The sequence below is a fragment of the Corvus cornix genome, chromosome 4, assembly GCF_000738735.6.
Source record: "Corvus cornix cornix isolate S_Up_H32 chromosome 4, ASM73873v5, whole genome shotgun sequence".
NCBI classification, from domain to species: Eukaryota; Metazoa; Chordata; class Aves; order Passeriformes; family Corvidae; genus Corvus; species Corvus cornix.
The window spans coordinates 28,443,823-28,469,853 of record NC_046334.1 but is presented as its reverse complement, the minus strand read 5'-3'; the positions used below and the strand labels follow the sequence as shown (position 1 = coordinate 28,469,853).

At 40.1% G+C, this 26,031-nt stretch overlaps 1 long non-coding RNA gene across 2 annotated transcripts in view; it reads left to right on the top strand.

Moving 5' to 3' along the window:
- The window catches only part of LOC104697132, a 558,345-nt gene that overhangs the window by 266,301 nt on the left and 266,013 nt on the right, over positions 1-26,031 (top strand). For both annotated transcript variants that reach the window (XR_005601785.1, XR_005601786.1), the window contains exons 7-8: positions 12,281-12,475; positions 19,681-19,794. This is a non-coding gene — a long non-coding RNA (uncharacterized LOC104697132). The remainder of the gene's footprint in view (positions 1-12,280; positions 12,476-19,680; positions 19,795-26,031) is intronic.

The window sequence follows — 26,031 nt, the reverse complement described above, 5'->3', positions numbered from 1 at the left end:
AATGAGGGACGGTTTGTTTCCTGATTTTTTATTTCTCTCCTAATCTGAAGATTATGCTGAGGCTAGATGGAGACAGCTGCATAGTTTACTAAGATATTTGCATTTAAGAAACTCAAGTTGTGCAAGGTTGTAAATAACGTAATGACTTACCAAGGGTACACAAGAAACTCATGCACATGTTAAACAGAGTAATAGCTTGTGAGAGATTCCATACTAGCAGAGGTCGCAGACAAGAGGAACACATCATTAAAGTCTGCCTAGGTGTCATGTACATTTTTCTTGACATCATATAAGAATGAGATAAAAAGAGGAAGAAATATGATAGCTAAATTACATGCACTATAAATTGAATTAAGCTCATCTGAATGTCTGACTAAATCCCCAGCCTTAAAACTGAGCTGGGTTTCTCACTGAATTTGTCTTTCTAATGGAGCTAAAGAGCTGTTTGATTTCAGTATGACTAGAAACATACAGAAGTGAAACATTTTGGAAAGGATACAAAGGGTATGCTGAGGGGTTTCACACAGTTTTAACCCTTCTATGACTCTCAGCCAACCTCAATGTAGACGGGCAGCTCCACATTCCAGCTGGAGGGGCAAAAGCAGCTTTCACTGTTCACAAGCAAGAGTGCAAACACAAGATTAATATTTTCACTCTTACCGGGCCTATTCAGCTTGGGAGCAGAGTTTTGTCCTGTGATTGTCTTTAATGAAATCCCAATGTTTATGTCCAACAACAGCAGCAACCAGAGTCCTCAAATTTAAAAAGTTAACTATGCTTATTATCTAAAATAAAGAAATCAATCTGAGTTGCACCTGGGATTTGGGAGTACTTGTACAACACCATGTTTTCCCAATTCCTTAGATAATACCCTGCCCTTGAACACCTTCACAGCCCAAATCTCTGCCCATTAGATTGTCAGCACAGTACTTAACAAACCAGTCCCCCAATGGTTTGAAATAATACCCCCCATTTTCCTTATTTTGCTGCATTCATTCCAAGACCTACAAAACTCCTGCCTTGCTCCTCAAAACAGGGATCCCAGGAAACTGCTGCAGCACATGCACTGGGCACACTAGAAAGCTGTGTGCTCCAGGTAGAAAGCTGTCTTTGATCCCTGTCTGCAGGTGACCCATGTATTTGACTTAGCCCAGCCTGTTAAAAGCTCACCAAAGTACTGTGTTTATCCTAGATGTAATTCTCCACAGATTTACCATAAACTGGTAAATTTTACTGGCCCAGGGGCCTGTCATAAACATTTTGTCAAAAGGGTGGCTAAAGCCCAAAATGGAAAAAAGTGTTGGTCCAAGTGACCTGAGCACTGTTTTACAGGGCATTTGCAGTAACCATCAGCAGATAACAAAGTCCATTGTAACTTGAGCTACCCACAGAAATGCCAGATTATTACATCATGTATTTACAGCCTCTTAATGTGACTGTCAGATTGAGGATTCCTGTCAGTGAAGCAAAAAGCCTCCAAAAGTGGCATTTCTGCCTCTTCCAGTGGATGAGACAATCACAAGTGTCTTTTGTATATCCTCTGGTGGGAAGATAGCAACAGGTCTTGCATCCTACTGCTGCATCTACCCTGGAACCAACGAGGAGCTGCAAGGTACAGGTGAGATATGTCCTAATTAATGGCATTAAGTGAGCGCATCAGGAACAACCAGGTGCCCCTCTGAGCACAGCAGGAGCTAAATTAGTCTAAAAATCAGTGAGGGCTAGATGACAACCTTACAATATTCTAAGGATAAGGATCAGGGTGTCTATTGCATTGCCCCTAAAACGATGTAGGAGGCCTGGGGAGGCTGATTCCCCCCCACAGAGGGGTGTGGTTCTCAATCCTCATGTGGCCGTACTCCGTAAACCATGGCTCAGTCCCAGATCCATGGCTTTGGTTTATATTTCCTTCCTGGGAAGTTGCCTTTTATGGCAGATTTTCATTAACGCCCAAATCCAGGTAGTACTGAAATAGATATGGGTTAATAAGACTTGAAAATGTACAGTGTCATCGAGACCTCTTTGACTAGCTGGACCCTTTCAGCCCTGGCAGATTTCTTGGCTCTAGAATGTTGGGGTGGCTCAGCCTGCTCTGGGGCTGAAACCATCAAATGTCAGTCACCAGAAGAGATCACTGAGATCTAGGTTACCTCCCCCTGGGTGGCTCCCAATCCTAAATTACCTCCCCCTGTTCCAAAATGTTCTCCTTTTTGTAGTTATTAATTGGTTCCCTGTTATGACTCCTGCCTCCCTGTTTTCCCCCTTTGTTCTGAAAAATTGTATCCTCCCCTCTGCTTGTACCCCACTGGTTGTTTTCCCTTTCCCTGCCTTGCTCCACCCCCCCATAAAGGGGGTTAGCCCGCGTCTCCTCGGTGCTTTTTGGTGGTCCCTGGTCTCTCCTGCAAATAAACCTGTTGGAACTCACACCAGAAGCCCCTCCCGCCTTCTTTGCCTCCGGGCTAACGCCAGCCTGATCATCGGCTGCCCGACAATGTGCTTCCTCTGAGGAGGAGCCAGCGCACGCACCCATCTCACGCTGATTCCACTGAGCCGTGCAGCGAGGACGCTGTGGAGGCCAACGCTGTGTCCCCTCTGCCCGAGGGCACGCCGGGGCTTGTGAGAACAAGCCCCCGGTTGCGTTACTAGAATATGTGTTTTTACAACTAAAGTAGTGAGAAGGTTTAAAAATAGACACCCACAACAGAAAAAGGGGCCAAACAAGCACAGTCAGCCATTTTTAATTATGCTGTTACTGTGCTATTTGTTTTCAGACCTTATCACTCAGCTGGGGCTGTTTAAGCCAATAACCAGATACTACTTGAAGTGTCTGAGGGCCAAGAGACTTCTAGGTGTCTTCCCGTTACCACTTTGTTTTTTATAATTAAAAGAAAGAGGGAAGCATAGTGCACATCCATCTTTTCAATACCTTTTTTTTCTTATTATTTTTACCTTAAATTGTAATTGATAGTATTTTGTTTCTTCCACATCATCTGATAGTATTCCCAGTTCTTGATACCTGCTTCTTTACCAGGTCTTATATCTGTTGGATCCTGAAGTCAGGGGAAACAAACTATTTCAAATAAGTAGTATTCAGGAAGTACAGAATGGTCTTTGATGAGAATTCAGATATTTTGTTCAAGTGAGATCTTGAGTATTTTGTTAATTGGACCCTATGAAATTAGTGAATACTCTGAATTTCATAGATGTTTTATTCCTGTATCAGTCTCCATCATCGAGCCGTTAGTCAGGTGTACTGATAGCTGAACAGCTTTGACTGTTTCTGCTGACTACTTGTGCTTATCCTTCTTTTCTCTTAGGGATTACCTATTCTATTCCTGTGTTCTACCAGTGTCTTGATGAAAAAGTGCTAATAGAGCAATTAAAATACATGCAATGCTTTGTTTTCATAGAGACATGCATTTCCCGTTGTCCCAAATTTCTAAGCAGTACGCAAGGATTCAGAGACTCAGCTCTTATTAAAGTCTATGAGTCAAAGGACACATAATATTTTGGAAATCTTATCCCAAACAGCTCCAGGATAAATTTTATTCATGGAAGCTGCTCAGGTATTTTTGAGACCCGGATAATCTTTGTCTTAAAAAAAAAAAATATTCTTTGCTTCATATCCAATTTAACAAGACACAGCATAGGTTGCTTTAATTGCATATCTGACAGCTAATTGACTCTTCAACATAACAAGGCACGATTTCAAGTAATAGATGTTAGAACAACCTTTGATTGCCTTTTGGCCTCATTCCTATCCCAAAGGATCCCTGGGCTCTAATGGGTAGAGCAAAGACCTCTGGGTGAAACTGGTGTTATAGAGGACGTGGGTCTACTGAGGAAAGCTCCGTGGAGGGCAGAAACTAGAGGAGGATGGAAGAGATCCATAAGAAGCTGCCAGGAGTATAATCCAGCATCTGTAAATGTTCAAAGTCTTACACTACCCCAGTGAAATCAATAGGATTTTCTTGGGATGAATAATAGCCAGTCTGATGATATTATTATGCTGATTAAGAGAATAGTCCTAGGAAACAGAATCAAAAGGATTGCTTGCATCCATGGACTAAAAATCATGTTTTCAAATATAACAGCTATGAAAAGTTCTGGTAAAGCTAAGAGTCTCTGGATCTTGTTAGTTCAGATTATGAAATACAAAAAAAGTCTCACAGAGGATTTCAGTAAAAGAAAGTACATGATATCTGAAATGAGTTTTCTCACACCTGCTTGTAATGCTTGCATGCACTCTGCCCTGTATAAACCACAGGCTTTCTTGCTTGTGCAGCCATAAACTTTTTTTTTTTTTTTTTTACATCTAGGATGATGTTTTCTAATTTTAAAATCCTTCACTGAACCACTTGTTGAACCTAACTCACTTACTGCCTCCATGAAGTTCAGAGGCAGATCAGAGCAACTCCAGTTTCTGAGGAAATTTGTTTTGATATTCTGAGTTTGTGAAACCTTGTGGAGATGAACCAAAGCCACGAGTGTCAGCCTACATCTAATTCCCCCAGAGTTCAAAGAGATTTAGATCTGCTGCCTGCAATGATTCTGCTCAAAATCCAGGCTGGTCTTTTATTCATATCACACCCAATAAATGTAAGTCACAGTGGCAATTTCAATGTACTTAAGTTACGTATAATTGGTTCCTAAAGCTGCCTGCCACTGAAAACAAGCATATTAAATTCAGACTTACAAAATTCCTTATGTCCAATCCCCATTTAGGTGGGGTGGGTTTTTTTGTTTGTTGCTGTGTTAGAAGCGGTGCCATTACTGGGGGTGTTTTCAGCATAACTAATAAAGAAAAAAAATTTTTAGAAGTCCAGGTCATTAAGCTGTCAGGAAATCTATAAAAGACACTTAATGTTGTAGACCAGACTTAAAAAGAATTAAAACAGAAACCTTCATAATGAGCCTTGAAGCCTCTGAGTAGTTAAAAAAAATCAGAGAAGAGAAATAAAAAAGAGTGCAGGGAACGTTGGGTTTTTTCAGGTATCAGTATGAAAACTAACATTTTTTGCTCCCCTGTCTGGAATATAGTAGTTATAAAAAAGAAAAAAAAAATCAAGACGTGGAGAGCATTAAAACTACCAGAAAACCTTATCAGATCAAATGCTATACATGTTTCTTAAAAGATGTATTAATCTTATCTCCCAGGAGCTGTCACTGTTACAACTAACCCTGGAGCTGTAAAATGAGCTGTAGAATGGATTTGATTCCATAATATTACAAGTTCTGTCATTATGGGTAAGATTAACAACACAGCCTGATGGAGGTCCACTGCTCTTGCTGATGCAAGGATGTGTAGGGCAAGAAATGGCTTCATAATTATAGCTGTCTTAGTGGAAAGAAAAGGGCAAAAAGGGAGCACATTGAAATAATTATGAGTAATAGAGAGATGAATGCTCTGAGCAAGGGACTAGTGAAATAATTTAATAGGGACAAGTTATAGAAAAGCGTATGTCCAAAGTAAGTTAGCAGTTTTAATACTGGAATAAAGTGCTAATGTCTGTATGACTGAATGATGTGCTAAAGCATTGCATATTCTGAGATTTATCTTCAGAGCTTCTAGCAGGATTATTTTACAGGCCCCTATATATGTTCTGTTGTCATTCATGCCTTTGGGATGTAAATACCAAAGTAGTCTCGTGTGAAAACAATGGGAAATGCATCGCGTCCTGGGATTTTGGAAGAAACGTTTTCTGCACAGTCTCTTTGCAGGCTGAAGGCTGGCTGTGTATGCACTGCATATATGACACTTCCTGACATTTGAATTGGTTTTACATACATCAATTGCTTCATTATTAGTCATCTATTTTTGTAGGTCTACTATGGCTTTTAACCAAGTGGCTAAGTGAGTACATAGCTCTTCCTTCATTTACAGTGGTGGGAATTGGGAATGAAGATCTGGAAAAATGGTTTAGCCAGTTGGCAAATGGCAAATGACAAATGCGAGTACACCTGGATTCCCAGTCTTGAACTGGCATCCCCAATACAGGGGGCAATTTTGTCTCTGACTTCAGCAGCAAGGATGTCTCTGTGCTGGTTCTTGGTGGTCATTGTTATGGATCACAGGGACATCAGCTGGGGCATGGGAAATAGCTCTGTTAACAGTAGCCTCCATAATGTGCGTTGTGTTCCCCAAACCCACGGGTTTGCTTCCAGTTATGCACCCATGCAGCACATTTCCTGACACAAGTGTGTTCAGCACTGCCATGAGAAAACTGTGCAACTGGGATGTAGCAGGTCAGGAGCCATACGAGTGCCAGTCTCCATTCAGCCACTCATGGGAAGGACCAGGACAGAGAGGGAGGTCCCCAGGATGAAAAAACAAAGCTACAAAACACCAGAAAGATGAAAACTGTATTTTGGGGTATTTTCCCTATGCTGAATGGTTTGAAAGTATAAGCCAAAATCCACAGTCTGAGTTGTCACTGAATTTCTTTAATCTTGTTTGTCCAGCTCTTTCAGGAAGACACATTAAAAACCTTGTAGGAAAGAAGAAAAATGATGCAAATTAGAACTCTACTACCAATTAAACAGTGCTACATTTTCAGCATGTGGATATTTTACAAAAGTTTCAATTTCTGGTTTGTGCTATACCAGAAAGACAGCAAGGAGTAAGATTAAATACAGAACACTGTATTATCTCCAGTTAACCATACAAATTGCATTCATATATTAGGTCTTTTCCTCTAACTGCATTTTTGCTTCTTCTTTCAGAAACAAAAATGACTCGATTAAATGAAACTGAACCTTAAGAAATAATGTCTTCCTAAGTTGTTTTCCTCTTGCTGGCTTTTTCTTCTTGCTGGCTCATGTTCATGTGGGTTTTAGTCAGTGTGGTAGCTGTGATGATGTGGTTCATTTGTCTCCATACACTTGCACACTGACACATAAATTACAACTGCAGAAGCCATATGTGTGTGGTGGGATGGGGTGTTAGCCTTAATTCTGTCAGGATCAGGTCCAATGGTGCAGTTTGGTTTTGCTTTTGAAGATGAAGAGATGAACCTACAGGTGAGAACATAGCCCCATTTCCACTCTAAGATGCCCAACTCATAATCCTGGAGGGAGGTTCATCTTAGGTAAGTCCCTTGGTCATGGCTCTTTACAAGAGCAATTCTCATTTAAGAAGCTGGTATTGCCTCAAAACACTGTAAGGGTTCCTGAAAGTAGGACAGACCTAGGCCACAATGGCTTCTGTGGCCTGTGTCCCTGGCTTCCAGGGGTCTGGGATAGTCTTTAAACAGAAATTTCATTAGCACAGAAAGCCTTTTACTTTAAAATTACTCTTTAGGGTACTACATTTGATTTTTACTTTTCTTTAGACCAACCAACACTGCAAATAGTTGGGGAAACATGGCAATGTCAAGAGTGAAACAGCAAGAAATACAATGGAAAGCACAAAAATCTTCAGCTGAAGAAAAAGGATGGTTTTTCACGTGAATGTTGGTTTATCACTAGGGTTCAGAAAGAGAGAGAACGTATTGGGGTTAATCTGTATCTCAAAGCAGTGACTACTGGGAACAGTTAATAACATTTTTGCTATGACTTGTTTCTGCAGTCCATTCAGTTTGGTGTCTAGTAGCAGGGCTGTGATCTCTAAGAGCTTGCAATCATTACATCTGAGTTCAGCTTCTCAATTTGTATTGGTGTTAACAGGGATCATGCAGCTTAAGAGCCGAGGCAGCATTTTAGCAATGAAGGAGTGTCGGATCACAGAGTGCATCCCTTGCCAGTTCTCAACAGTGAGTTGTTATGTTTTTAATTGTCAGCTGATGCCACTGCTGCTGAGGGTTTGTTATGGCACTGGAATTAGAATGGACAACCAACTTATTCCTGTTTGTTGATCTGCCAGACCCAAGAACAAAAAGAAAATGTGGCATCTGAATACCAGGAAAACATAGGAATTAAGGAGAAACCTAAGGATTCTTCATGCTTAGTACGTAATGCAACTTTGGGTTAATTTCTGCAGCAGAATAGCTCCATGATCTCAGGTTAATCATTCTTTGTGTTAATGTAAATAATTTTCATTAACTGATTGGAATTTTGTTTGTGGCGAAGAATATTTCTTTTTGGGCACAAGAAACGCATTTGTCTTGATATGAAGTGTGGATGAAAGACAGAAGAATAAAATTCAGTGAAATTCTAATACCAGGGGCCTTAGTGAGACTACTGACTACTTCTAGGTCCCTTCGTCGCATGAGAAGCTCCGAGTATTAGTATGCACCAAGGGTTTTTGAGATATAGTGAAAACACTGATGCTGCCCTGCTGTGGTAATTTACACACAGTATATGGTGTAATGGACTTTGATTATGTATACACCTAATTCCCTTCCTGTGATGGACTGTGATCTGATCTACATTCATAATCCTTTTGTAATGCAGTGTGTGGTTGCTGAAGGTTAATTGATAGCAATTGACTAATAAGGTATTTCGCTATTGCAAACAGGTGGTACTCGTTTGGAACAAAGGTGGTATGGAAGGCTCTGAAAACAGCACAGTAAAGATATGGTTTATAATTAGAGATGTGTGATTTAAAGTGTGTCCTCAGAGACAATTTATTATCATGAGAAGGTATAGAACATCCTCAGAAATCTGCTTGAGTTTTTTCTGCAGACCTTTTCAAGGCACAGGTTGTATTAAGAACAGCCCTGTCTAAGAAAAAAACAGCACCAGAGATCACAAAAATGCAGAAAAGTAGTGATGACTAACTTAATATTAAACAAATGAAATGAGCCCAAGGTATATATTACATCAGTTATTTGTTCTGTTTCTTCCCGTACGGCCCTATAAAGTATGATGTGTATGCAAATTGTAGTGTTAACAGAAAAGAATAAAGTGTATCCAGTGAACATGCTCAGTTTGACTCTTGGATTGCTGTAGATCAAGCTAGCATCGATGTTTAAAAAAACCCTATCTAAAATACAACGAACATATAATTGTGTGTTATCACCTTCAGCATCAATGTCTTAACCCTCTGCTTAATGTTTTAAGCTGTGAGTTTATTGTAGAATCAGGTGTGCAATTAGTCTGAGAGTGTGATTATCGTAGCAAAGTGATTTTTGTGTGCTAGCCAAATTACTTTAAACCCTTAGTGCTTTTATTCATTGGATTAACATTTGGTGTTGGATAATTATATGGATATACTTCTACTTTTTGATGTCAATCTCTCAGACTCTTCACATTTTTGTTTTCGTGATGTCTTTGATTATACTTACTGTATACTGTTTAGGTGACTTTAATTTAGTCAGAAATTCCTTAATTATTAGAAACATTGATACAAATATATCACAGTATTACAGATCTGTTCATGAGTGATTAATTATTATTTTTTATTATAAACAACTTTTTATTTTTAAGACCACATAATAGTAATTTGAATAATTTAAAATCTTAATCCTAATTAATACAGAGTCAGGAGACCATGTCTTATACAAGACGAATTATATAAATTATAGAAGGGAGACCAGTAAAATACTATTTTTATATCTGTGAGTATTTTGTGACTCATTCAGAGGACCTCACAGATTGCTTCTTGAAAATATTCTCTGTAAAGCCTTTTAAAGCTTCAGTGTCAGTGCTTACAATTTTCTGTGTAACACAAAAGATGTTACTTTATCAGCCACTCTTCTGTGGTCCAAAGATCATGTTGGAAACAATTTTGACTTTAAAAGCAGGAAAAGAAATAGCCAAAATCACTAGAGATCAAAGTCTGTGTGTAGTCACGCAACACAGACTGGCCGAATCTTAAGAGAGTGGTTTGAGGAGAAGGGAATGTAAGGCAGAACACCATGGTACTCCTGCTTCTCATCACTGGCAAGGGATTTCCAAAGGCTGCTGTGCCTTTGCTAGGGCCGAAATAGTCTTCTCATGCCCAGAACAGGGATGGGGGAAATGATTCATGCATTAAGCCCCCAACACAAAAGCACATCAGAAATAGACATCTCTCAAATATATTATGCATGGACTAATTAAACTATGATCTGGAATTAACATGCACAGAACTAGAGTATATCCCATGCTGTATACTATCCATGAGTGGTATACAAGGGCAAATATTACTAGAGTAGCACCATGTTAATGTTATTCATTCATACCTTGTTTAACTAAAGGAAGGGCCTCTGCTCCAGAGGTGGATGCAGTTCCATCAAAATGTATGTGTGCAACTGGTAAAGTACCTCATAGTCATATGGGATATCAAAATTTTGACAGTTTACATTCACATTTCTTTCAGCATCATTGGCACCTGAGCAAATTGATATTTAAGATTTTGTTAATGGGACAGTTAAAACATCCCCTCTCTTGGGGAACGAAGTTGTATATAAGATTTAGAGTTCTCCACAGGAAAATGTGCAACCCTCTTGTACAACTGGCAACATTACTGTAATGCTGCTGCCGTTGTTCTGAGGGGCTTTTGGTAGGATCCCACCTGGCGTGGTGGTCAGGATCCACTGCACTAGCACAGACCCCGTTGAATCTGTGCAGTCCCCGCAGGCTCAGAGCTTTGGTCTATTTGCACAAACAGAGCTTTGTCTGGATGGGCACATGATTTTTCTTCCAACAGAGCCAGATGTCAGAATATGAGTCTGCACATAGGGAAAGAGGGGGGACCTTACATTTTTCTACCTGTAGCTGACCTTCTCTCTGCATGTGCCCCAGAAATGCTTTTCAGGTGGAGCTGCGCCAGCGCTGCAGCTCTGGCTGAAACCAATTCCTCCCTGGTAAGTGGGCAGAGAGCTAACATTTAGGTAATTTTTTTTTAGATAAATTTGCCTTATCTCATTAATTCTAGTCTGCCTGACAATTTTTATTGCAAGCGTTGCTTCCATCATTTTTTTTCCTCTGGATTTTGGACTGCAAGAAATATATGTAATATTCAAAGGCTTTTCAAAGCAGAAATTTGCAAGCAAACTCTGAATGGTTCCTAACACCACGGGCCTCTGTAAGTAACTGAACACCTAATCACTCCAAATAAAACTAATTGCTACTAAGCAATACTACACTGAAACATCACACTGTCATAAATTGATATGTAAACTTTGGTAGTGCCAACAGCAGCTGCTTTATTAGAGTTATCGTGACTATCTGTCAAGGCTCAGTGTCTGAACCCTCCTTGTGGATCATTTTTCAATCCAGTCAAAAATCTCTGTCCTAGCATGCAGCAAATGCTTTGTTTTTTAAAAAAACTTGGGAGCATTAAATTTCTTTTCCACCTGTCCAGATTTCTTTAGGGAAGTGCTTCCAGGATAGACTGTTTAAAGAGCTCTCTGGCCATGCTGGTTCAAGATGGCATAGGCAAAATGAATGAAGAGTGTCTTGATAAATGACTGATTAGTTCTGACTCTAGAAAAAACAGACATGCTTCAGTGCAAACTTCTTTTTTGAAGCATAGAAAATTTGGGACTTTTTGAGTGACAAGTCTGATACCTCAGTTTTGGAGGTGAAACTCATTGATTGAGATAAAAACAGTTTAATAGGATGGAAGATTAAGTGAAAATTATTGTAATGATTGAAGAATATCTAAGACAAGTTATTCACAATGCAATTGGTCACCCTGCTGACTGATTCCCAGTCTGTCCCTGAGCAGCCATTGGCACATCTCAGCTAACTCCCCACAGATTTATTTTTCAGCATGGTGCTGTATGGTGTGGAATGTCCCTTGGGTCAGGTGGGGTCGGCTGTCTTGGCTGTATCCCCTCCCAAATTCTCGTGCACCCTCAGTTGGCAGGGCAGGATGACAAGCTGAAAAGTTCCTGATTTAGTGTAACCACTTCTCAGTAACAACTCAAAAAACATCAGTGTGTTTTCAACATTATTCTCATCATAAATACAAGCTATAGTATTTACCAGATACTAAGGAGAAAATTAACTCTATCCCGGCTGAAACCAGGACACTTGTCCATTTTTTTTTACTGTACTACAACTTTTCCTTTGCTTATAACAAAGCCAGCATGAAAAAAATTCCTTGCTTCTGGCACTGTTTAAATGTTCCCTGAGAGGCACTGATGACTCTGTTTCAGGTCAGTTTATTCAAGTTCTCCATTAGGACTTCATTTTTAGAACACATCCGTGCAATTTCCTACTTGTAGCTGCAGTACGGGCTGCTGCTGGTGAGCACAACACCAAAGAAGACTTTGGCCAAATTCAGAAAGGAAATTAATTAAGGACCCACCTAAGCTGAATTCTGTGGCCTGGAAATGTCATCCAACCATGTTTTATTAGTAAACTCTGCAGGAGATGTAGTTTGCTTTGTCTTTGTTCTTTGCCATTACAGTGCAAATCAAATAAATAATCATCAAAAGATGGGAGATAATGTTCCCAGGCCTCCACTGACTTGGACACATAAAGTCGGAGACGCGAACTGTGAGCCCGGACCAGTGTCTCTGCCATGCCAACTGTTTCATGATGCTGAATGAGGTCTCGCCGCCCTCCTGTCCTGCTTCAGTTTGTTTGACATCCTCATGAGCTGGTGGGTTGGTTTGTTTGTTTGTTCTTGCTTTTTAGCACTGTGCTTCTTCTAGTGAGGTAAATAACAGGGAGGCCTACAATAAATTTCACATGTCTCCAGCACGATTGCTGAGGCCTATGATCAATTCTCCATCTGAAGGTGTTTATTGGCACTTATTCTTGGGTAAACCAGATGTCACTCTTAAGTGTCATCATAACCTTTCCTTTGAAAACACACCCTCATTTTCCAGCCACGTTGTTTCTGGTCCATCAGAACACCCAGCTCCACAGAAGTCAGTTCAAAAACTTGCATTATTTCAGTTAGATTTTAAACTAATTTGTGTTTAAATTTGCTGTATTCCCCTGTTTCTGTCCTGTGCACTTCAAGTCTGTTAGGATCTTTTGTAAAGAGAGAAAAAATGTGGAAGATAATGTTAGTTTAGGCAATTAAAACTCATCATTTCATAAGATCAGGGGATTCTACGGTATCCTTTTTCCAAGGTATTTTCAGGGAGCTTATAGGGTAATATTGAGATAAAGATGATGGAAATAATGCAGTCGTCAAGAATTCCAGATATGCCTGACTCTTCTCATGTTATTAGGAGATTCCTTCTCTTTATCTCTTCTCCTTTTTTTTACCCATCTTCCCCCCTGAAATATTCTTATCCAATGAATGCCCAAACATGTAATTTTAGATTGTGGGCTTTTGGTATGTGAGCATGCACTGGTGGTAGGGTTTCTGTATAATGACTTGATAAACCTGTCAGGATTTTACTAGTAATGCATAATAAATGTGGTTATTATAGAAGATATCCCTTTTCCAACAGTGGCTATTGGGTCTTTAGCAGGTTAGGAATGTTAATTCTTCTGTAATTCTCTTTCTCTCTTTTCTCCTCACCTTTTCTCTTCCTCTTCATTGATTAAGAACTTCGGTAGATTGTAGTATCATATCTTTCAGTCTTTGGGTAAGAAAAAGCACTGATGGTTGACATGCGGTTTCCTGTAAGTAGTTATTTTATTTCTATTTTTGATAAAGTTATTTAAACTACTCACATTGTGAATGGTTTAGAATGAAGTTCAATTATTTGATATGTCTCTTAATCCAGTTTGTTGTTATATTACAACACCTCCTCCAAAGCATCAATGCAAACCTGTACCTCAGCCTTAGGCCACCGCTGTTTTCCAGAGGAAATGCAATGATGTAGGAGACTTTTGGAAGCTGCCTATGCTTTCTTCCAAATGTTTCTATTGATGTGGTTGGAGCAATTGGGTAGAAAGCCCCAAGCTTTCATGCCAAAGGCCTTCAATACCACAAGAGCATGCATTTCCTGGAAGCCTCTGCTACAGTAATCTTCTGAAGAGGATTATGCATTTTGAACAGCCAATTAGGTTGTGATTAGGAACAAAACCTCGACCGATCCCAATGACAGAAGGGAAGGAATGCAGGCAAACTGACAGCTGTTCATGGATGAATAAAGCACCATAAATGGTCAAGAAGTTACAAGCAAAGGGAAGAGAATGGGCCTGTAAAGGGAGAGGAAGAAATGATTGGTTTAAAGTCACAGTTTTGAGCTGACAGCAAAACCCTGCTAATCTGGGTCCCAGACCAGAGCATTAAACTCTCCTGCATTCTCCGAAATCACTGGAAAATTGCCTACTTTGCAGGAATTATTTACTACTGGGAGCTATGGAAACACTGTATGTAACACATGACTGCTAATTTTTACCTGGATTTTGCCATTCTGTAAAGGAAGGTGCTTGAAAACTATGGTAACTATGAACAAACAGACCAAGCAAATAGAGCTATGCAAATGTGTGGTTTTTGGTAGCTTTTTGAGTGAATGATATTGAAATGTACAACCCCCCCAAAATTAAGTCCAGAAAGAAGCTCATGCCTTATAAATAAATGTTTTTAATCATTGACATTTAACTTTTAGAACATGTCATACTGTTCAACTCTCAGTTGAGAAAGCTGTAAATTAAATCCCTGTTTCTGTTGTAGTCCTGGTTGACAGAGATGATCTCTGAAATCTAGTTCAAGATACTTTCCTTCTTCTTTCTATGAGTAAATGTAAGCTTGATTACTAATGCAGTCTACAATTGCGAACTTCTATCTCTAAATAAACCCCCACTGGATTTCTGTTCACCTTCTGTCTCACTACATTTCAACTTACATGATTTTACATTACCTGGCACATGTATTGTAAAGTGCCAGGACAAAAGTCTGTTGGCTGAGGTTCTTCAGCCCAGCCTTTCACATCACAAAGAGTGGGACAACACTGAAAGTAGTAAATACTCTCTGTAGTGCTTGTCCATTTTGGAATGTTTTCTAAACAGTGAAGATACAAGTAGGATCATGGGCTTGTCTCCATTTCCTTTTGCCTCTCTGCAGTTAGAAGGGGCTCTCGTTGGGCCACGACCATGTAGACTTCTCAGTGTCATGTTGTAAAAGGAATGCAATCCATTTGGCCTGCTGATTCACTGCATCCTCATCAATATTGTTAATGTGCTGTATATTTGGCCAAAAAGGATTTTTTTTTCTTTTTTTTTTTTTTGCCAGCTTAGGATTTCCATTAACCTGATGTAAGTCAGGAGACTGTGGTAAACTGTCAGTCTTCTTTAGCCACCAAGTGGGATCCATATCTCACCCATTCTGTTGCTATGGGTCAGACAAGACCTAACAGTGTATATAAAAGACAAGCAACTAGATAACCTTTGCATGCTTGTGAAATAGCCATGAGCTGATCATCATTCTGTAGGAATGATTATATTAATAAGATTAATTTGTTATTAATGTGATTAAATTTTGCCAAGCACAAAGAATGCTCTGTTCTTCATAAAACTGGAGTAGCAGACACATGAGTTTTGGCATTTGTCATCGCTGTTTGGGTTTTCTCTTTTTCTGTGTAGAACTAAAATAATATATATTGCACATTATCTTACAGCGCAGTCAGGAATACATTTATGTTCTCTTACCAAAAAAATGTACAAGGAAATTTATGTGAAAAGGTGCATGCCAAAAAAAGGCAAAATACAGTTGACAGACTTCTGCACTATGCAGCAGCTACTATTTGAGATATAGATAACTAACAATTTTAATCTTGAATGAAACACAACTGACTTCTGTTTCATTCCTGGCCAATAAATGAGCTCACAATGTAGACAAGTGTGGTGAACCCAAGGGATTTACGGAGCATCATAAATGCATTTTATTGTGCACTCCAATGCTGTCATCTACAGCTAGCTAACAAATAAGATGGGTTTTTAATATAATCCACCATGTCCCTGCCAGTGCTCCTCGTCTGTTACGTCATCTCGCTTTGGGCCAAGCGTTTGTTTTCCCCAGATGGCCATCGCAGAGCTGCTGACAGCTCTCCTGACTGGGAAGCTGTAGCACAGTGATCTTCCAATTCATTTAGCGCTACTGACAAAGGAAAAGCTGTTGATGTCCCAATGCAAAAGTACTCTATCAGGCATTACATAGTGTCTGTGTTCTCAGCATGTTTGGGGCATGATAAGTCATAGCACATGCTTTTTGACATCTTCCTGCCTTTTGCTGCAGTGTAGGATTTCTCAGAGCTGGAATTCAGGTGGCAGAAAAGATGTAAAAAGCCAAGTGTGATGTCATCAGCAACTGGCAGTGGTCATGGTATCATAAATAATATTTTGTAGACTTGGGTGAAAAATAAATCCTCTTAAAGATGTGTGCTGCAGTTCTTGCTTCAAATTTTGCCCTCCTGAGCAGCCTGAGTTGCGTAGACTTTTGAAAGTGGTACCTAGACAAGCTATTAACATCTAGGGAAGTCTTTCTTCTCAGGGTGCATAAAAAAGGCTGTTGTTAGTCAATTATTATATTCCATCCTATCTAATTGTATCCATGGAGTATAGATGGATTAGGAAGTGGCTAAGTGCCCTTATTTGTCTCACCGCCTCACTCCCTAGTTAGTCAGATGTGTGGGAAATGCTGAATTCCCACTCCACGTGAGAGGGGCTTGGTAGACTGTAGGACATGATGTAAGATTGCTCTGTCTTGTGCGTGGGATGGCTGGGACAGCAGGAGTTGTGGCTGCCAAGATACACCCTGGGCCTCACCTTCCTGCGGGGGGCAGCTGAAGCAATCTGCTCCCTTTTATGAAAATCAGATGCAGCTGTTGGGCTCCTGGCAGTTTGTTAATGCAGCATTTGCTTCGAGAGACTGGTTGCCTAAACTTCAGCATTTTGCTGCCAATACTTATTTTATAACATAACCGGTTTTTAAAACAATATATAGGAGAAAGTTTTCTTTAGAGTACCACAACCAATTCTAGAAAATTGAAAAATTGCAGGGAAGGTTTTTTTTTTAGTTTTTCAGATACATGAATATATGGGTGGTGATTGTAACTAATTCAAAATTATTCTATTCATCATCTGTTATTGGCAGATTGAGCAGGAGATAACCAAGGCTGTTCAGGTGCTCCACAAAAGGTCAAAGAGTCACTCTGGCACCAGCAGCAAGTGGTCCTCTCCCTGGTAATCTGCCCACCACAGTCATCAGGTAGTTTAAATTGTGTCCGTCAGTGCCTGTAGCAGCTCTGAGTAAGCGCAATTATTTCAACTGTGTTATTTCAAGTGGGATGAATCTCAGTGCCTGAGTTCAAATTGGGTTTAAAACATAAAACAAAAATGTAAAAATCAAGTAACCCTTCCACTTCCTGATTCTTCAGCTTTCAAAATACTCCCAGTTTCTCCAACTCTCCAGCGAATGCTTCCATGGCTGAAACTGAAAGATCTTTGAAAGTTACTTTATTTCACTCCAGAAACTGTTGTAGTGGAGCTAGCATAACTTGTAGTTGTCGGGTAAAAGACCTGGTAAACCTATAGTATAGGCAGCAGCCCCAGGCCTTTCTTCCTAATGCTGCTTTTTCCTCTGCCCTTTCAATAGCAGGGGTTTTGTATTAAAAGTTGTCATTCTGGAAGAAAATGGTTAATATGATTGTGGAAGAAAACAAAATAAAATGTGGTATAGTGAATAGAGGACACTGAATTCTTGGATAACAACAGCAAAACCCTTACAGTAGGGTTCAAAAAAAGATTAACAAAAACTTCAATGTCAGTGACGAAGCATGAAATGTAACCTTTCATATCTCTATGTCTGTCTGCATCTGCTAAATACGCCACTTTTTCTGCTGTTTGGTTTTCCACCTGTTCTGTTCTTGTAATTTGTGTGTTGGGACAGTCTCATGTATCTATCACGAGTATTCATCTTAAATTGTCAACATATTCTTGCTTTTCTCTTCAACTGTCTCTTACAGCACAGTCAAGAGAGAATGCTTTGCCAATACTAATTGTATGATATGGGAGCTTCGGCACAGTTACCCAAAGAAAGCCCACAGAACAGCTAAAGACAGGAAATCTGTTAAAAAATAAAAGTAAAATTTTATATATGCATGTATATATATGTGTAAAGGATTGAAAACATCAAGTTCTGAAATGAAAGAGTTCAGCTGAAAACAATTTTTTGCCTTTTTGGTTCCAAACTTGATTTGTGAAAATATATGAGCAAATCACTTGCGCAAACAGAACTGCTTCGTGTTGAACACCCTGTATTATTAGACTGTTTCTCAAAAAGTGTGTTTGTCCCTGAAGTGCATAAGGCAGCCAGGAACCAGTACTCACATTAAGCAATGGAGAGCTCTTTATTCTAGTTGAGGGGATGCTGCAAAAGACCTCAGTAGAAGTTCTTCAGGAAACTAGGAAAAGACATATGTACGTTTTTCCTTATTCTAATGATGTTCCCAATTTAGAATAGCAGCCCATAGTTGGTTATTAATTCCTCACATGACATACAATGCAATGTGGAATCTTAGCCAAGAAAGTGTGGGCTTGAGATGTTACCTTGAAAAGGTGTTACTCATGGGAGATTAAAGATGTTCCTATTCATAGCATACCTTATTAAAAGTGGAATTGTTTTGGAAGCGTAACCCTCTGGGAGCTAAAGGTTAGATTGTTTGTAATGTAAACCCTTTTATTTTACGTGATGGCTTATATAAATGCATTGCATGGAACAGCTGAAATGTTATGCATGGCATTTGTTTTCCAGGATTGGCAGATATTACCTGAAATGTGCAATGTTACATGAACATCATCTTTTGCTCCTAAGTTTTGAATTTTGAAAAGTCTGTTGTTCCTGGGTGGTCACTCTAGAGATAGCTCCAAGCATACAAAATATAAAAAGTATGCATGAAATATGCCAGTATATTAAATTAACATCCTGCAAAAGCTCCCTTTTTAAAATCCAGATGCTTATATTGCTTTTGACAGACTCTAGGCGGTAAAGTTTTAACTTTAAAGAAGGGGCTTTCTGTTTCTGTTTTCAAGTTAAAAATAATGAAAGGAAAACACACTGAAATTCCCACATTATTAAATAAAACATTTAAGTGGCATGGAGCCAATCATTGTCACGCCATGAACAAATGCCTTACGGTAATATGTTCCATAACTGCTTGCTAAAAACTACCAATTTTAACACATTTGCACATGATTATACACAATAAAAAGTTACTTATTGAAGTCAGTGCCACAGTAGTGTTACTTAGGCCCAAGGGGATGGAAACCTGAAGGAGAGGGGTGGTGTGAAATGGGTTCCATGCTGTGAAAACACATCGTCAGGAGAGTCCCTCGGTGATGGAGTTGGCTCCCATGGCCAGGAGTTCACAGGGCTGCCCTTGTACCAGGGAGAAGGGCTGGGTGGATGTGTAGGGGGTGGTGATGTGAGTGACTGGCTGAAGAAGCAGCTCCCAAACGTTGTTTCAAAATGCCTCTCATTACCCAGGGACTGGCCCACCAGCAGGGTGCATTTCAAAATGGTTGGGCTGTAATTGCAAGATTTCTGGGCATGTTCCTCTTTCTCTTAATGATCAAGGAAAGAGTTTCAAAGGTCGGTATTTGTAGCCTCCAGCTTGTTAGGATGTGTATATCTCACTGAACCCGATCATCCAGAATGAGACCAATAAGAAACAGCTTTTTCTATTTGTAATGGAAGGAGTTCAGTTCTGTTACTTACACTTTCCTGACTGAAGTAGTGGAATACAGTTTTCATAATTTGGAAGTAATTTATTCAAAGTGTAATTCTGCATAAATATTCATTTAGATTTCAAATATTTTTGCTGAAGGAAATAAAACTTAGATGAGGCAATTTCTTTCAGCCTCACATACCACTTCAACTTTGGTTTTATTTTTCTCTTTCAGGGCCTTTGGATTAAGAGGCTGCTGTTATGCTTCAGTTTTTCAGAACGTGTGGCACTTCACATCCTCCACATTCATGTGAGGAGAGTTATCAAAACTGTCCTGAATTAATTAAAAGTAGGTGTAATCTCCACAAACATGTGGGACCCAGGGGGGGCAGGGGGTGAGGGAAAAGAAAAAGATAAATCTGTGGGGGGAAATTCTAAGTATGAGTTAATGGTTACATTAACAGTGATAATTTTTGGTTTGTGGCGTCTGCACATTGGGATTCACGAGGGAATTTCTAGCTTCTTGGGATTTTACACATTTATCAGCTATTGCAAATCTGAGAAGCCCATGAAAAGATTGTATGAGTCTGAGATGTACCCTTGAGGGTTTTGTACCTAAAGTGTAATTTATGCATTGCAACTGGGGATAAACATTTGCTTTCAGAGGAGAACATCCCAAATATTCTCCTCACTCAGGGACTGAGCCAAATCCAGAAGATACCCAGGGGTATGAAACAATTTCATAGTGATGTCCATATGTCCAGAAGGTGATGGGGCTCTCCATCCCAGCTTCCTTCTGCTCCCACTGGCTGTAGTTTTCTCCCTGTCCCTAGTATACACATTTTTCAAAGTAATGAAATCACTGCACCCACCAAGCTCCTGGGGAGCAGAGGGTGTGGCGCCTGTGGACTGTGGTAAGAACAAACACAGAGACAGTTGTAGTGCATGTTGCTTGTGCTGTCCAGAAAAGTGAGTCACCCATACACTGCTGTTTGCATGCTCCCCCTCTTCACCAAACACGCTGACAAGCATGTTTCCCCAGTGCTCCTCTGGTGCATAGGATAAGGTACCCCTGTAAATAAAATCTTCTCACTAAGCTCCAGAGTCTGATAGTGAGAGTGCTGTTGCTGATCTCCCTTACTGCATAGGGAGAATTACATGTTCAGCAGCCATGCTCTTCTGGCCTGAGCACATACAACAAAAAATCCCACTACCAATAAAAAGTAAACAGAGCATTAAGTTGAAGAAAGATTAAATAAAACAGCACTTCACAGTGCCTCACAGTTTTCTGTGCTGGGAAAAATACTGCTAGTAAGGCAGGAGATGAGCAGGAAGTCTGTGCTTCATCTCCAAAAAAATGAGTTAAGGACAAGACAGGTCTTCAGTCCTTACACAACTCTTCGCACCCCCTGATTTCCATTGTTTTATTTCCATGTAGGAAAGAGAGTTTTTGGATTCATCTGTTTTTTTGGGTGGCAGAGAGGTTGAGAAAACAATGTTTGATGTCAAGCATATGAATAGCAGGTGTTTGCTTTCATGTCACAGGAGCCAGCTTTCATACACAGCACTTGGCTCCTGGTGCCTGTCTCAGGGTCGCAGCAATCCCTGCACCAGAGCCACACCCTGGGTTTCCATAGGTCACCTTGTTTATACCTAGCCGGGAGGGTTTATCCTGAGGCCGTGATGCTGAAATGGAAAGGAGTGCTTGCTTCCCAAAACTGGGTGTGTGCAAACTCTTTCTCAGCATTTAACCTTCCCCCTTCTTTTACTTTCGTTTTGGTTGGCAGCAGTGAGGAGGGGAATGAGGGGAAATAAACCCAGCTCCTTCCCCTGCTTGCTCAAGCACCAGACTTATTTCATAGTGAGCCACTTAAAATGAAAATATATGTCTTTCCCCACTGCTCCCCTAACTTATTTCTCTCAAAAAATCTTACAAAATAGGACAGCAGTGTGACCATCATCTTACAGGAGGGGAGAGACAGGCAGAGGAAGGAGAATGGCTGCCCTAAAAGCCTGCAAATCTTTCTCTTGTAATGAACCTCTTCAGCTCCTTAGTCTGAGCATGGCAAAGCATAGCAAGGCATGAATTCAGTGCTGCATTTTCTGAAAGCTGCTATGAGACATACCTGGTAAATACCTTCTTTACAGTTATTTCCCAAAGGTAAACGTGGAACATTGAAAACTAGAAAGCTCTCCTGCCACAAAATGTAGCTGTACACAATGCTAACAGCTGAGGGGCACCTTGAGGAAGTGTCATTAAAAAGAGTTAACCACAAAAGTGATCCTGTGTCTTTTGTGGTGGTGCCAGAAACAGGAGAGAGCCGGGTGTGTTATCCACAGCCCCATTCATCATTTCGGACAAGTGGACAAGGTATCACTTGAAGGTAAAAGATGACGATTTTGGATTTGAGCTGCTTGAAAGGAACAGCTGTGTTTGCATGAAAATGTCTTTCGGATGTCTCTTCTGTGAAGGGAAAACCCATTCCTGCTGAGGCAACTCTTTCCCAGGCTCAGCAGCTGGCAGTGCACTGAACCTCAAGTGCACCCTTTACACGTCTTTGGTAAATGTTCTCCATTGTCTGGACCCTCTAAAGGTGTCCTGCTGGAAAGATCCGTCAGAAGTGTCTGCACTCCATGCTTTTGGTTCCTTGTGCCAGAGGTACAGAGCCAACTTGGTTTAGCAGTAGAAGAAAACAAAGTGTCGTACTCAGACAGACTGAAGGTCAGATTCAAAACAATACTCCAGAAGCAAAACCAGATATGACTTATAGTCCTGGTAAGATTATTAAATGGTTAACAGTCCTCATGCTCAAGCATTTATCTTTTTTTTCTTCTTTTTTTTTTTTATAATTCACCATGGATATATGCAGGCTGTTAGAAGTGTGAGCTAGAACACACTGTAATGCCCACTGGTGAATGCAGCTGCAGGCATGTAGCTGTGGGAGGGATGGACATGAGCCCCTCCTGCTGCTGGCAACTCTCTCAGAGCTCCCTCCTCCTGTCCAGTTTCATGTTTCTGATGTATCAGTGCTGGTTGCTGGTTATCTATTAGTGTGCTACTGCAGCCGCCTGTGACTGCCAAGCAAGGAGGTGTCACAAGGCCATGTTGGGATTGTAACACTTAAGTTGTGACAGGAATGACAACAACACTGAATTTTTTGGTATATTAAGAAAAGAAAAAAGGAAAATTATCTAAGAGATTACAAGAGCGAGGCATGATCCACTCCGATGAAGCAGCATCGCCCAGGTGCCTAGGGATATTCTAGGGGTTTTTTTCAAATTTGAAACTTGAAGTTGAGCTCCAGCAGGACACAAGGTAAGTTCAGTTTGGACAATGAGCAGAAATGCAGATTATAATGCTATTAATGGCTTTCTGGCTAGAAAATTTGACATGGATATTGATTGAAGAACTTCCACTACCAGTTTCCATCAATATTAACTTTTATGTTAGCATTAAAACTGTAGGAAAGCCTTGTTTGCAGAGGTGGCTCTTAGCCATTCGTGTTGCCTATGAATTTTGAAGGAAGCAAAGAACAAGATGGGGTTATGATGGAGAAACTTCCTTGCAAGCTATAAACTTCGTTGGAAATGAACAAATTAAGCAAGACACAATCGATTTTAAGTAATTTTCCTATCTTGGCCCACTTGTCTCATTTTGGTGTTTATAAGCACAGGGGATAAGGAATCCTCCCAACACAAATCAGCAAGTTCACCTATGTTCATCATGACATCCAAGAACCAGGTTATTCTTAGTTTTCCATGGATAAGATGGGGAAAAGCATCCTTCTGTTGTCCTTGGATCTTCTGCAAGGAGTAGATATTCTTAGTGAGCATGTGAAGGTTTGATACTTTATTTCACAGGCAGGGTTTTCTCAGAAGAGGTTTAATTTTTCCTCTTTTTATTTCAATTTTAGGGAAAGCTGAAATAGTTGTATATTAACCATTACTGAGTTTGAAGAAAGTCTGAAGTAGACAAAAAAGAGTAAGCGCTGGTCATTTTCTTGTGACAGTCTTCAAAAACTTCTACACACAAAACAGTTGAAGACTCAAATTATTCATGGGGCCTGAATCAACTTGGAATCAAAGATGAATCATGAGCTCAGGAAAATCTCACAGCACTGATTGTTAACTAGAAAGCTGATGTGAAAAACAGCCTTTACCCAGGATTTGCATGTGTGACTGTCATTTAGTTACTGCATGAAAAGTACAGAGACATGCAATCTCAAATCAGTAGGAACAGCTGGAGTCAGACGAAGGTTTCTTTTTAAGTAGCAGTACATACTTGAGATGGATAGAGGTGACAGTGCCTGGTGACAGAGTTGTGAGGCCTCATTTGCTGCCTTGAATAATATTTGCAGGTTGGAAAGACCATTTGTGTTGTGGTGGAAGAGTGGCTGCCCTGACACTATTTCCAGTGCAGCCAGAGGGCACAACTGCCTTTAAATACCCAGGCTTGTGCCTTTGGTTCAGGAGTACCTCTGATTCAGTAGGCTTAGTGCCTCTCTCTGCATTCAGACTCTTCTGAGCTCAAACTGAAGATGTCAATAGTATTTTCAACCTCATTGTAGCTTTATTGAAATCTTCATCATCTCTTCTGCTGTCCCCCCGCAAAAATTTCAAATGGTAAATTGTGCCTTTATAGACTATCTATTAATCTCTCAGTGAATTGCTATTTCTATAATATTCCACAATTATTACTCCTTAGTTCATTTTCTTGATCTTAAGGCAGGGCTCAGTGCTCAATAAAGCCAAATTTATTTGAAACATTTGAAGAAGTTCACCTTGATACTCTCCATCTTTCTCTGACAGCTCATTATAATGAGACCATAGATTATTATAGTTGCACTTGAAGCCTACATATTTCTTCTTCAGTTTTCCCCAAATGACTGAAGAAACACCAGCTGGTATTAGGTAACTAATCTTGATTCCCGTTTTCTTATTCGTGCTGGGGAGCTGCTCAGTGTGGAAATAATTCATGTTTTTATTAGGATTGTTTGTGAAGTTATAAATCTACAAAGCAGAATGTGTCGGGAAACAAAGCTGCACTTTGTCTGATTGATGTGCTCTGGAGTTTCCTCTTTGACACTGCCTGGCTGTACCCTGGGACCTCTGAGGGCCATCTCATTCCAGATGTGCCCCCTGACCAGCCTCCAGCTCCGTGTTTGGACAAGGCTCAGATGACTCTCCCTCCCTTGTTTCCATGGGAAGGAATCACTAGTGAACAGGCTGAGAGGAAAAGAGCCACTCCATGTTCCAGCTGATGCCTCAGTCCAGGTAATTGGAGCAAGAGCATCACAAAAGGGTTGTCTGCAGCCCAGGGACGGCCAAAATGCTCAAGTGCCTCTTTACTCAAGTCTGTGGGTATTTCCTAGGCTATGATATGGGGACAGCTTACTTGCTGAAAACCACATCAAAACCTGGACTTTTTAAAGGCTTCGGTTCCTGGTGGCTCTCTCTAAGGTTCCACCAGTACTGAGCTCTGAGGAATCATTGTAGGATGTGAGTAATCAAAACTTGTGATCTAGTTATTTTATACTGAAGGCTCATAAGAAGAGGCGGATTAAGCAGTGGTGGTTTTGGAAAGCTTGGCTCTGTTTCGGGCAGACCTGCCCTGCTGTAACCAGATACTATCAATCATGCTCCACTTTTCTGGAGGACAAATATGCTTAATCTTAGTGGTTGCTTCAGAAGAAGTTTAAGAAGCTTATTTTTCTCCTGTGTTTTCTGCAATAATATCTGTCTCCTCCCTGCTCTGTGTGCACAAAGCCTGTGATTACTTTGAAAGAGATTGTTGAAAAGAAGGAACTCAAGAGCTCAAGCAGGAAAATACAATATATGAGCTTGATTTCCAAATGCAGCAAAACCCCACAAATCAGCTCTGAGGACAAGTATACCTCTGCCTCCATCTTGCTTGCCTGTGAGGATTGCTCCTGCTTCTTCCTCAGCTGACAATGTCTGGTGTTCAGTAGATCACAAGTCAAGGCCAAGAACTCCTTTACTGTGAAAACCTCCCACCTTCACATCCTGGTTTATTTTCTTTAAAACAGGATGAAGTGGAGAAAAAAAGTGAAAAATGTACTCTCCCATTCAGTTTGTCTTAACAAACTGTTTTGAAAAATCATTTATCTGGAAATGCTTCTGATGTAAACCAATTAGTTTGAATCTTTCTGACTTTCTTTGGTCTCGATTCTCCATTTTTCAAATGATAAATGTTTATACCACAATTGTAGTCTGTTTGAAGAAAAAAAAAAGGGCCATAGGAAACTTCTTTTTTTCCTGCAACTAGAACATTCAAATTTTTCAATCACCTGTTCTGATCTGATATTGATTTCCTTTAGTATTTCTTCTTCCTCCTTAGGGAAATAAATCTGTTTCTGGTATCTATCAGCCATTTTTCCCTTTGATAAAAAGAATTCATATAATTCTTAAGTAATGCTAAATCTTCTGTCAACAAATTAGTCTTGTCATCAGCCATAAGGGGCCTCATGATCTTCTTGGTGACCTCTTGCTTCTATAAAAACTTGAGAAAAAAATCCACGCATAATAACTCCCGGCTATTCCTGTAATGATTCTACTTTCATTTAAA